Below are 14,324 nucleotides of genomic sequence, written 5' to 3'. Positions count from 1 at the left end.
TGGCAGCTGTTTTCTCAGCTTCTTTCATTGGCTCTTCCATCTCCATTTGATCTCTAACTTCAACTGCCTGTTTAGTATATCTCCTTGATTTTTAGAAAACTTAACATAAAATGTATTTCAAATTTATGGTAAGCCAACTTTCACCAACTTTCTATATATTACCTTTAAAATTTTTCACTGAAGTTTTCCCTAAATCTATATGTAAATTTCTATATACTATTAATTATTAAATTCAAATAACTACTAACTTTACTTTAATAACCAGGATATTACCTGTGCAGCACTGTGGACTATTTTCACTTCCCACCTGGTATTTATCTAACACCTTAAACTTCCTGGTTTCCTGCCCTGACAAAAGGATAATGTCAGATGCTATGCTGTCAGAATGCTTGCAAATCTAGGGACCATAATGTCAGATAACAACAGAAACCAGAGCATTTCAAAGAAGTCTAACCAATGACCAAGATTTTTGTTCCAGTTATTGGTTCTAGCTTTAATTTCCAATCAACTGTTGACTGTCACTTGTCTAAAATGCAGTAACAAATGTTGAGGCTTTGACAAACTGCTAAAAGACCTTCTGAGTAAAACTTATCTGTAGTTACATGAGATCAGACACAAGAACTACAGACTACAGGATCATGGGTATAGAGTATTCACTGTTAAGGTAACAAGTCCACATGACAGAAACAATTAATTCAAGTTAACGGTAAAGCACTATCAGAAAAAGTCAAGGACTGGGAATGTCATACTGGTGGCTAGGGTCAGAGAGAAAGTGAAAAGTAGTGTGTGGAAAATGACACATTTTGCTAACAGCTTATGACTATTCACATAGCAACCCTTCATTCCTGGCTTCCAAGGAAGCATTCCACCACCAATTTTAATCAATCAATTACATAGGGAAATGAGGAGGAATGTTGTTTGATATAATTACATATAAACATACATAATATGGGCGATCATTTCTTGAGGAAATCCTGTACAAAACATCCAGCCTAACACAAATATATTCTCTTTCTCTTCATGACCTAGTTTCCTGACTTTCCAACTATTACCATTCTATCACATTTCCTTTGTGTATCCCTACTTTTAAGTCATCAAAATTCAAGCTATAAATCTATTAAGTCAAACTATTTAAACCGACTTGAAACTTGATTAAATGAAAATAAAACAAAAAGACACCTACCAACCATTAGAAGCCTGAAACTTCATGTACATTAACCATCATCCATTAATATTATATCTGCTACTATCTAATTATTTCTATCTGAATATTATGTAGAATTTGAAATTATTCATTACATTAACCAAGATGAATGCTAAGATAAATTCTCACAAAATCCACAGAAAATAAAGAACTGGAACTGCACAAAAACAGTATATGTATTATAGTCTGAATTTTATTCTGTCAATAAGAAGAGTCAATGGAGTATTTTAAGCAAGAGGGAAATGGGATCAAATTTGTGTTCTGAGAGATCACTGTTTGCTATACAGATGATGAGATGATAAAGTTCTGCAAAGAGTCTGCAAAGAGTCAGTGGAGAACTGATGAGGGCCCAAAGTAGGATAAGGGAGGAGATAAAGAGACAGTGAGCGGAGGATGCTGTTGCTACTACTGTTAATCAAAATGATGACAAGGTGTTGAGGTTTGACAGAAAACAACAAAATTCTGTAAAGCAATTATTCTTCATTTAAAAAATTAATAAATTTTAACCCTGATGACAATGCTGCTGACACTGGCAGTGGTGTGGCACAGCGAGCATTATGTGGAGGCCTGTGTGCCAAACACCACGCTTAGCGCTTGGCGTGCACAATCTAACTTGACCTTCCCAGTAACTGCAAACTTAGGCACTGCTACTGTTTTCCCATCTCCCAATAAAGAAAGAAAGATTTGAGGGATTATATAACTTGCCCAAAGACATACAACTAGCAAATACAAGAGCTGTCAGTTAAGTTAGTGGTAGAATCAGTTGTACATATCTGCCGCAGCATCTTTTCAATTCTCCTCTTATTTTGGTAACAGAACTCTGCTTTGAGTGATGGGAACTACTCCCTCCTTTTATATATAATCCAGAATCAATTAAGATGTCTTAGCTCTCCTAAGAAGGTGGCAGATACAGACATTAGAAGACAGAAGGTCTTTTTCTGCCAGATCTTCCAGGTATAAGTACCATTTGATTATTTCTGAGAAATATTTTTTAATTACCTTTTCATATTATGAATGGAGATTTGACACCAACAATTGTAGTGCTCTTTTATCCAAGTTTCTCTGTACTCCTGTTCCAGCCGCTTCATACACACCAATGCCAAAATCACCAGTGGAACTCAGTTGAGCTTGGTGAATCAATAATTATATGATGAAAGCTATTTATCTTTTTCCAAAATTAAAAAACATGTGCTTGCAAAATTAAGATGAGCTTTTTTACCTGTGTATCTATACATGTCATTATGCCCCCTTATACACCCTTATATATGTTGGCCATAGGCTATACTTGGTGCTTCGTGGGCCAGTCTTTGCTACCACATGACATAATCTGTCAACACAAAATTCAGAAAGACTTTCCAGTTATATGAGCCAATATATTGCCTTTTTACTTATTTGGATTTCTGTGGCTCACAGCTTAAAGCAAACTAGCTTAGAAACTGTTTAGACGCTAAGTCATGTCTGACACTTTTGTGACCCCATAGACTGTAGGACTGTAGCCTGCCAGGCTTCTCTGTCCATGGAATTTTCCAGGCAAGAATACTGGAGGGGACTGCCATTTCCTTCTCCAGCGGTTCTTCCTGACCCAGAGATCAAACCCACATCTCCTGCATTGGCAGGTGGATTCTTTACCATTGAGCCACCTGCTGCTGCTGCTGCTGATGCTGCTGCTAAGTCACCTCAGTTGTGTCCGACTCTGTGCAACCTCATAGACGGCAGCCCACTAGGCTCCTCCGTCCCTGGGATTCTCCAGGCAAGAACACTGGAGTGGGTTGCCATGTCCTTCTCCAATGCATGAAAGTGAAAAGTGAAAGTGAAATCACTCAGTCTTGTCCGACTCTTAGAGACCCATGGACTGCAGCCTACCAGGCTCCTCCATCCATGGGATTTTCCAGGCAAGAGTACTGGAGCCACCTAGGAAGCCCCAACTTAGAAATTAGTGCCAGGAAAAAGAGTGATACAAGTGACAGAACCTAAAATGTAAAACGTGTTTAGCAAAGGAAGGGTACAGGGTAGTGAAAGTCGCTGCATCCCCTAAAAGAAGCTGGCACTCACTCCTCATTGAATGGCTAAACTACAGTCTATTGTCTTCGAACTGGAGCACCTAACTAATGAGGCCAATGATTTAGAGAACTTGGTATGAAAATGCCAGGGAGATGAACAGTGCTGGTTGCTTCTTACTGCCTTCAGTAACTCTTCTAAGAAAGTAACAAGGTGGCAAGCTTGAAAGTATAAAGGTAAGCTTGAAAGTAGATGCAACTTCTCAAATTATACCAATAAGCCTAAAGGATTGAGACTCAGATAATCATGCTTCTTGACAAATAATATGGAGAAACACAAATAAAACTTGTAACACATATTTAATTTGCAAAATAAGCTACATAAACAAGGAAACAGAGGAGTATAAATTTAAGAAGCTTACCCTGTCCACTTTTCTCACAATGTCCCTTGTGAGAAATTAATTAATTAATTCAGAAAAATTAAGGTTTATTTGGTCTTATTTAAGATGTAGAAAGTTAAAACAGTAAAGTTATTATCTTAAGGTATCCCTTCCCTCTATTTCTGGCCAACCTAGATATCTTCCATGATAACAGAAAGAATAAAACCTACTTTTTCTGTCCCAAGCTGACACTTAAAATACATATTTCTAGTGCCCATATTTTCAGTGGGCATTGTTTTAAATGGTAATTACATATTACTGAAGTAATTTATTGATAAACTTAAAGTATGTAAACTTGAGAGCTGGCCTGATCTAGCCAGGACTATATCTAGTCTACAAAAACCAAAAAAATTTTAAAGCCTATATATAAAACCCTTTCTGAATACAAGGCTATCACAAATTGATCAACTTAATATTACCAACTTGATATCAAACTGCTAGAGGTCACAGACACTTTAGTGATTACTCTCATATAACAGTGTAATCTAACCTCATTTTTTTTCATAATATTGACAATAATGTCAGGTAGAACTACATTTGACTCAAAAGGCATAACAAAAAAGTTGCCAATATGCATTTATTACAAATTAAAGATTGGTGACAACTCTGAATTGATAGATGATGCTTAGCATTTTTGAGTAATAAGGAAATTTTTAATTAGGGTAGGTATATACATTGTTTTTTAGACAGTGTTATTGCATGTCTCTCACATCCATACACGATCACTGGAAAAACTATAGCTTTGATAGGCAGACCTTTGTTGGGAAAGTAATGACTCTGCTCTTTAATAAGTTGTCTAGGTTGGTCATAATGGCTGCAGTCACCATCTGCAGTGATTTTGGAGCCCAGAAAAATAAAGTCAGCCATTGTTTCCACTGTTTACCCATCTATTTGCCATGAAGTGATGGGATGCCATGAGCTTAGTTTTCTAAATGTTGAGGTTTAAGCCAACTTTTTCACTCTCCTCTTTCACTTTCATCAAGAGGCTCTTCAGTTGCTCTTCACTTTCTGCCATAAGAGTGGTATCATCTGCATATCTGAGGTTATTGATATTTCTCCCAGCAATCTTAATTCCAGCTTGTGCTTCCTCCAGCCCAGCATTTCTCATGATGTACTCTACATATAAGATAAATAAGCAGGGTAACAATACCCAACCTTGACGTACTCCTTTTCCTATCTGGAACCAATCTGTTGTTCCATGTCCAGTTCTCACTGTTCCTTCCTGACTTGCATACAGGTTTCTCACGAGGCAGATTAGGTAGTCTGGTATTCCCGTCTCTTTCAGAATTTTCCAGCTTATTGTGATCCTCACAGTCAAAGGCTTTGGCATAGTCAATAAAGCAGAAATTGATGTTTTTCTGGAACGCTCTTGCTCTTGAGAATCACCTGGACTGCAAGAAGATCCAACCAGTCCATCCTAAAGGAGACCAGTCCTGGGTGTTCATTGGAAGGACTGATGTTGAGGTTGAAACTCCAATAATTTGGCCACCTGATGCAAAGAGCTGACTCATTAGAAAAGACCCTGATGCTGGGAAAGATTGAGGGCAGGAGAAGGGGACAAGAGAGGATGAGATGGTTGGATGGCATCACTGACTCAATCGACACGGGTTTGGGTAGACTCCGGGAGTTGGTGATGGACAGGAAGGCCTGGCGTGCTGTGGTTCACGGGGTCGCAGAGTCGGACACGACTGAGCGACTGAACTGAACTGATTGCATACTTAATAGACTACTGTATAAGGTACACATAACTTTTACATGCCCTAGGAATTAAGAAAAAAAAAATGTGACTTGCTTTATTCTAGTGGCTTGGACCAAATTCACATCATCGCCAATGCATAACTGTACATCTGATGGGAGTTTTTAAAAATCAGAATAAAGGAATGATAGTTTTATTCTTTTACAGAAAATTATATAATACACTGTGAAAGCAAATGTGTTACTTACCTGCATTAAATCTGTCAAAAACACATTCTTAGAGGATGTATTATTTTTTCCTAAAAAACCTAACGTATTACACAGAATTTGATATCACATAACAAGTGCATCCAGGCCTGGGCTTATTAAATTAAACACAGCTTCCAGGGATGCCCAAACTAAATAAAATCCTCAGAGAGCATAAATGACACAAAACACAGATGCAGGAGAGGTTTGGTGACTTAACTAAGTTAGAAACAAACATTAAAAAACAGACAAACAAACAAAAATACACATCACTGAATCATGATTACTTATAATCAACTTAGGTCTGTAACAGACCCAAATAATGATACTGATAATATGAATGTAAATAAAATTAAAAGCCCATAATTCTTCCCATTAGCCTTCCATAAGGCATTTAACCAATAAAATTTGTGGAGACTCTATCCTGAAAAGCTTTATACATTTTTCTTAGGTGAAGAGTTTCCCATTGATTTTACAATATAAGATTTATGGAACAATGACAAATGTGAAGGAAACCCAAAGTGGAGATTCAATTTTACAAAAGTAAAAACTTATTCTGAGCTTTATTTCAGTTAAAAAGAAATATGAAATCATAAAATAAACAGAAAAACAATTCAGTAGTTTGCTTCAACTGTTTGCTTTATTATGAGCCTCAACTCCTCCAGGAACATACAAACAGTATGAGGGTTAACAAGAGAAGGAATAACAGAAAGATCTCTAAAGGAGACCTGAGGATGACCACACATATTAATCCTGTCACCTTTATTGTGATGGGATTATGTAAAGACAGCCAAGAGAATACAGGCATACTTTGTTTTACTGCACTTTGCAGATTTTTCATTTTTTAAAGAAGAACTGAAGGTTTGTGGCAACTCTGCTTTGAGCAAGCCTACTGGTACCAGCAGTATTGGAGAAGACTCTTTAGAGTCCCTTGGACTGCAAAGAGATCCAACCAGTCCATTCTAATGGAGATCAGTCCTGGGTGTTCTTTGGAAGGACTGATGCTAAAGTTGAAACTCCAATACTTTGGCTACCTCATGCGAAGAGTTGACTCACTGGAAAAGACTCTGATGCTGGGAGGGATTGGGGGCAGGAGGAGAAGGGGACAACAGAGGATGAGATGGCTGGATGGCATCACCGACTTGATGGACATGAGTTTGAGTGAACTCCAGGAGTTGGTGATGGACAGGGAGGCCTGGCTGCAATTCATGGGGTCACAAAGAGTTGGACACAACTGAGCAACTGAACTGCACTGCACTGGTACCAGCATTTGGTTACTTCCATTCTCTGTGTTGACAAAGGTCTGTATTCTCAAAGCTATAGTTTTTCTGGTAGTCATATATGGCTGTGAGAGTTAGACGACAAAGAAGGCTGAGTGCCGAAAAGAACTGATGCTTTTGAACTGTGGTGTTGGAGAAGACTCTTGAGAGTCCCTTGGACTGCAAAGAGATCAAACCACTCAATCCTAAAGGAAACCAACCCTGAATATTCATTGGAAGGACTGAGGCTGAAGCTGAAGCTCCAATTCTTTGGCCACCTGATACAAAGAGCCGACACATTAGAAAAGACTCTGGGAAAGACTGAGGGTAGGAAGAGAAGTGGGCAACAGAGGATGAGAAGGTTAGATCGCACCATCAACTCAATGGACATGAGTTTGAGCAAACTCTGGGAGATAGTGAAGGACAGTGAAGCCTGGCGTGCTGCAGTCTACAGAGTCAAAAAGAGTTGGACACGACAAGAGAGTTCCAGAAAAACATCTATTTCTGCTTTATTGACTATGCCAAGGCCTTTGACTGTGTGGAACACAATAAACTGTGGAAAATTCTGAAACAGATGGGCATACCAGACCACCTGACCTGCCTCTTGTGAAATTTGTATGTAGGTCAGGAAGCAACAGTTAGAACTGGACATGGAACAACAGACTGGTTCCAAATAGGAAAAGGAGTACGTCAAGGCTGTATATTGTCACCCTGTTTATTTAACTTATATGCAGAGTACATCATGAGAAATGCTGGGCTAGAAGAAACACAAGCGGGAATCAAGATTGCCGGGAGAAATATCAATAACCTCAGATATGCAGATGACACCACCCTTATGGCAGAAAGTGAAGAGGAACTAAAAAGCCTCTTGATGAAGGTGAAAGAGGAAAGTGAAAAAATTGGCTTAAAACTCAACATTCAGAAAACAAAGATCATGGCATCTGGTCCCATCACTTCATGGGAATTAGATGGGGAAATAGATGGGGAAACAGTGGAAACAGTGTCAGACTTTATTTTTCGGGGCTCCAAAATCACTGCAGATGGTGACTGCAGCCATGAAATTAAAAGATGCTTACTCCTTGGAAGAAAAGTTATGACCAACCTAGATAGCATATTCAAAAGCAGAGATATTACTTTGCCAACAAAGGTCCATCTAGTCAAGGCTATGGTTTTTCCAGTGGTCATGTATGGATGTGAGAGTTGGACTGTGAAGAAAGCTGAGCGCCGAAGAATTGATGCTTTTGAATTGTGGTGTTGGAGAAGACTCTTGCGAGTCCCTTGGACTGCAAGGAGATCCAACCAGTCCATTCTGAAGGAGATCAGCCCTAGGATTTCTTTGGAAGGAATGATGCTAAAGCTGAAACTCCAGTCCTTTGGCCACCTCATGCAAAGAGTTGACTCATTGGAAAAGACTCTGATGCTGGGAGGGATTGGGGGCAGGAGGAGAAGGGGACGACAGAAGATGAGATGGCTGGATGGCATCACTGACTCGATGGACGTGAGCCTGAGTGAACTCTGGGAGTTGGTGATGGACAGGGAGGCCTGGCGTGCTGCGATTCATGGGGTTGCAAAGAGTCGGACACGACTGAGCGACTGAACTGAACTGAACTGAGTGGTTGAACAACAACAAAATTCTCTGTGTTACACTTTGTAAATTCAGGCACTATTTCAAACTTTTTCATTAGTATTATATTTGTTATAGTGATGTGTGATCTGTGATCTTTAATGTTACACTATGACTTGCTGAAGGCTCATATGATGGTTAGCATTTTTTAACAATTAAGTATTTTTAATAAAAGTATGTACTTTTCCAGACATAATACCATTGCACACTTAACAGACTGTAGTTTAGGATAAGCATAACTTTTAAATGCATTGAGAAACCAAAGAATTTTGTGCAACTTTGTTTTACTGCGATATTCACTTTATTGTGGTGGTCTAGAACCAAACCTGAAATATCTTCCAGGTATGCCTGCATGAGACATCTACAAGTACAAGAATCTTTAGTCCATTTATGTATCAATTTATTATCCAGCTGTTTGTGCTCATGTGCATTATCATCAGTCTCCTCTGATATGTTGTCAACATCACCAAAGAAAGAATTTAAGGGGAGAAGAACATCTATAGAAAGGGTGAGTTTCTCCAGTCAAACATTTAAAACACTGGAACAACAAACCAAGCCGTATTTTGAAGTTTGTCTGTTTCAAGGATTTCTCAGCCACTCAAAACAACTAGTTAGTTTTATTTTGGAAATAAATCTTTGAAATAAAGACTATAATGTTATTATGGATTACAAAAATGCCAGATCATATATAGTTATTGTATTCAGAATACCTCCTGCTAAGACTTTGTATTTTGTTCAGTGTTGCTTACACTAAATAGATGATTAAAAGGACATCATTTAGACTAAATGATAAAAAAGTTTACACTATATAAATAATAATATTCTTAGTAATAAGTATTCCTATGATGTTTTATGTTTGGGTCTTCTTCGGTCTCACAAACTAACAGTAAGTTTATTTGGGGTAAGAGCTACATAATCCATTTATTTCCCTGAATTTTCTAAATTTGAAACATTTAATAAATGTTGTATTCCTACCACTTATCACAGACCAGGTACAAATAAAATTCTATTGAAAATGAATAATTTCTTATAATGTATTCAATTGTAGCCTCACTTCAGTCTCAATCCCATTTTCCACCTTGCCAATGGACAAATTATTTTTCTGAAAGCACCAAACTTGTTACTCTCATGGGCTCTATATTGGCATTTGGATAAAATAAAAACTCCTTTTATCAACTGGAAATAGTACTGCAATGAACATTAGGGTACATGTGTATTTTTCAATTATGCTTGTCTCAGTAGTAAGATTATCGGGTTCCATGAAAGTTTTATTCCTACTAATAGCTTTTTAAGGAATCTCCATATGGTTCCATACAGTGGCTGTATAACTAGGATATACAAGCATGTCCTAGATGTTCATTGAAAGATGAAAGGATAAGGAAGTTGTGGTATGTAACATACGATGGAATTTTACTCAGCCATAGAAATGAACACATTTGATTCAGTTCTAGCAAGGTAGATGAACCTAGAGTGTGGTATAGAGGGAAGTCAGAAAAACAAATACTGTATTGCTGTTGTTTAGTCACTTGGCCATGTCCAGCTCTTTGTGAACCCATAGACTGCAGCACGCCAGGCTTCCCTGTCCTTCACTATCTCCCAGAGTTTGCTCAAATTCACGTCCACTGAGTCAACGATGTCATCCAAACAACTCATCCACCATTGCCCACTTTTCCTCCTGCCTTCAATCTTTCCCAGGGTCTTTTCAAATGAGCTGGTTCTTTGTATCAGGTGCCTGAAGTAGTGAGAGGGTAACAGGCAGGAAAGCCAGGGGTCTCCAAATGGAGGAAACAGGCTGCAAGTGTTAAGACTTTTTTTTAATCTCTCTTTTAAGAGGCAGGAGGAAACAAGCTACAAGTGTCAGATTTTTTTCTGCTTCTCTATACAAATATAAAAGAGGGTTTCTCTTAAAATTCTGTCTTGCCAGGAGGACACCCAGTTCCACCTGAACTTAACTTTTCTCAAACCTTGAGCTAACCAATGCGTTTTTCTTATGGAAATGTTTTTCTTAAGCTATGTTAATGAACTATGTATTTACCCTAGACTCTGTCTGTCTTCACATCAGTTCTGCTTAAGACTCAGAACCCATAAGGGCTCAACAAACCAGTATCTTTTACTCATACTTTGTTCTCCTAATCCATGTTAATGAAACTATATGTTTACTTGGAAACCTGCCTTTCTTTAAGATTCATGTCAATCATTTTATGGCCTGGGATGACTCACCTGATGCCAATGCTATCTCTTGTAGCATTGTAACAAGGTTGTAAACGCACCTTGTAGGTGAGGGGCCTGACACCACTCTGAGTTTTGAAACATTTCCTTTCTCTAGTTAGCAGCTTGCTGATAGGTATAAAACATACTGTTAAAGGCTAGCAGGGCACCACTCTTTCTGCCCTCTTTGGATGTCTATGTCAGAAGCTTTCTCTATCTCTTCTACACCTAAATAAAACTTTATTACAACAAAAGTTCTGAGTGGGCAAGCCTTGTCTCTGGCCCCGGATTGAATTCCTCTCCTCTGGAGGCCAAGAATCCCGGCATTTTTAATGGCTCAGCAACAACCTTTCAGTAGTGGAGCTGCAGCATCAGCAGAAGTCCTTACAAGGAATATTCAGGGTTGATTTTCTTTAAGATTAACAGGTTTCATCTCCTTGCAGTCCAAAGGACTCTCGAGAGTCTCCTCCAGCACCACAGTTAGAAAGCATCAATTCTTCATCGCTCAGTCTTGTTTATGGTCCAAACTTCGTATCTGTACATGACTACTGAAAAAACCATAGTTTTGACTAGACTGGACTTTGTCAGCAAAGTGATGTCTCTGCTTTTTAATATGCTGTTTAGGTCTGTCATAGCTTTTCCTCCAAGGAGCAAGTGTCTTTAATATCATGGTTGCAGTCACCATCCACAGTGATTTTGGAGCCCTAGAAAATAAAAGTCTCTCACTGTTTCCATTTTTCCCCATCTATATCCATGAAGTGATGGGACTAGATGCCATGATCTTTGTTTTCTAAATGTTGAGTTCTAAGCCAGTTTTTTTGCTCTCCTCTTTCACTTTCATCAAGAGGCTCTTCAGTTCTTCTTCACTTTCTGCCACAAAGGTGGTATCATCTGCATGTCAGAGGTTATTGATATCTCTCCCGGCAATCTTGATTTCAGCTTGTTATTCACCCAGCCTGGCATTTCTCATGATGTACTCTGCATGTAAGTTAAATGAGCAGGGTGACAATATACAGCCTTGACGTACTCCTTTCCCAATTTGGAATCACTCTGCTATTCCCTGTCTGGTTTTAACTGTTGCTTCTTGACCTTGATACAGGTTTCTCAGGAGGCAGTCAGGTGGTCTGGTATTTCTACCTCTTTAAGAACTTTCCACATTTTGTTGTGATCCACACAGTCAAAGGCTTTGACATAGTCAATAAAGCCGATGTTTTTCTGAAAGTCTCTTGCTTTTTCAATGATCCAACAGACGTTGGCAACTTGATCTCTGGTTCCTCTGCCTTTTCTATATCTAGCTTGAACATCTGGAAGTTCATGGTTCATGTACTGTTGAAGCCTGGCTTGGAGAATTTTGAGCATTACTTTGCTAGCATGTGAGATGAGTGCAATTGTGCAGTAGTTTGAGCATTCTTTGGCATTGCTTTTCTTTGCAGTTGGAATGAAAACTGACCTTTTCCAGTCCTGTGGCCACTGCTGAGTTTTCCAAATTTGCTGGCATATTGAGTGCAGCACTTTCACAGCATCATCTTTTAGGATTTGAAATAGCTCAAATGGAACTCCATCACCTCCACTAGCTTTGTTCGTAGTGGTGCTTCCTAAGGCCCACATGACCTCACATTCCATAATGTCTGGCTCTAGGTGAGTGATCACACCATTGTGGTTATCTGGGTCATGAAGTTCTTTTTTGTATAGTTCTTCTGTATTCTTGCCATCTCTTCTTAATGTCTTCTGTTTCTGTTAGGTCCATACCATTTCTGTCCTTTATTGTGCCCTTCTTTGCATAAAATGTTCTTTCGGTATCTCTAATTTTTTTGAAGAGATCTCTAGTCTTTCCCATTCTATTGCTTTCCTCTATTTTTTTGCACTGATCACTGAAGAAGGTTTTCTTTTCTCTCCTTGCTATTCTTTGGAATTCTGTATTTAAATGGGTATGTCTTTCCTTTTCTCCTTTGCCTTTAGCTTCTCTTTTTTCTCATTTATTTTTAAGGCCTCCTCAGACAATCATTTTGCCTTTTTGCATTTCTTTTTCTTGGGGATGGTCTTGATCACTGCCTCCTATACACTGTCATGAACCTCCATCCATAGTTCTTCAGGTACTCTGTCTATCAGATCTAATCCTTTGAATCTATTTGTCACTTCCACTGTATAATTGTAAGGGATTTGATATGGTGGAAACCAGCAGAATATTGTAAAGCAATTATCCTCCAATTAAAAATAAATTAAAAACAAAACAACAAAAAAAATATTTTAGGACAAAATCCTCCTGATCTGTATCCAGCCTACCACTTCCTTCTGTAGCCTTCTATTTCCATCTCTCCCATACCCTTCGATTCATAGGAACTAATGTTCTTGATGCCTCCAAGCCTGAACATTCAGAGTTCCCTACATTTGGTATACCCTTCCCTCAACACTCCCTCTTTAAACTGTCTAAATGCCACCCACCCTAGGAAACCTCTGCCCATCTCTCATCTTGGTTAGCTGGCCTCTCCACACAATATTCTAGGAAAGAATAAAAATTTGCTTCTCTGAGAACAGTGGTTATCAAGTAGGACAGACAATTCTAATGTAAGTTGGAGGGGGTAATTTCCAGCATTAGGATGATCAATGCAAAGTGTGAATTTTGATAATTTTAGAGTCTGTACAAATATTGGAAATATCTAATTTTTGAATTTGGGGATTTATGAAGGTCACAGGTTATATTCATTGTGAAAATCAAGGGTGTGAAATACCATTATAATGTCCATTTCTTTCTCACATTCCTCTGTAACATGTTAATAACAACAAAGCAAATACAAAACAGTCTACTATAACAATATCCAATAATAATATGTGTTCATAAATATCTGTCCCCTCAGAAATAAGTCTAACACTGATACTCGGTTTTGAGTGTATTATTCATGTCATATATCTTAATTAACTTTAATACCTTTTTCCAAGTGGAATATTTATATTACTAAATTTTGTTGGTATAGGATGTACTCTGTGAGAACTGAAGGATGTCAGACACACAGATCACAGTAGAATTGCTATTCTCAGTTTCAACTTCATTATAAATTAGAAGAGACTCTAGGAGTCAAAAGCAAATAAGTGTAGGAAGTGTTAGTTGCTCAGTCATGCCCAACTCTTTGCAACCCCATGGACTACAGCCCACCAGGCTCCTCTGTCCATGAGATTTCCCAGGCAAGAATACTGGAGTGGGTTGCCATTTCCTTCTCCAGGAGATCTTCCCAACCCAGGGATCGAACCTGGGTCTCCTGCACTGCAGGCATTTTCTTTACCAACTGAGCTACAAGGAAAGTAGGGAAAGAGAAGGATAAAAGGAAATCAAAGAAGCTCTGATTGGGATAGTATAAAGTGAGGTTGGGACAAAAATATCTATAAGTCAGAGAGATTTTAAAAAGCAATAGAGGTTCTCCTGCTAACCTTGTAGACACAAACATGTGAACTGCTAGAGATGGGGTCAAGTGGCAAGGACCTGAGGATCTCTAGGAGCTGAAAGCACTACCCAGGAAATATTAAATGAGAAAGCAATGTATGTCAATCCTATATCCACAAGTAAGTGAATTTTGCTAACCACCATGAGCCTGCAAAAGGACCGCAAACCTCAGACAAGATCATAGACTCAGCTAAAATCTTAATTTCAGTATGTGA

General features: G+C 38.5%; 1 protein-coding gene across 6 annotated transcripts in view; it reads right to left on the bottom strand.

Annotated features, from left to right (window-relative positions):
* The window catches only part of TDRD3 (tudor domain containing 3), a 216,896-nt gene that overhangs the window by 63,304 nt on the left and 139,268 nt on the right, over positions 1-14,324 (bottom strand). The window lies entirely within an intron of this gene.

Source organism: Bubalus bubalis, chromosome 13 (assembly GCF_019923935.1).
Source record: "Bubalus bubalis isolate 160015118507 breed Murrah chromosome 13, NDDB_SH_1, whole genome shotgun sequence".
Classification (NCBI taxonomy): Eukaryota; Metazoa; Chordata; class Mammalia; order Artiodactyla; family Bovidae; genus Bubalus; species Bubalus bubalis.
Note: the sequence above shows the minus strand (reverse complement) of the source record. Positions and strands in the feature narration are given on the sequence as shown.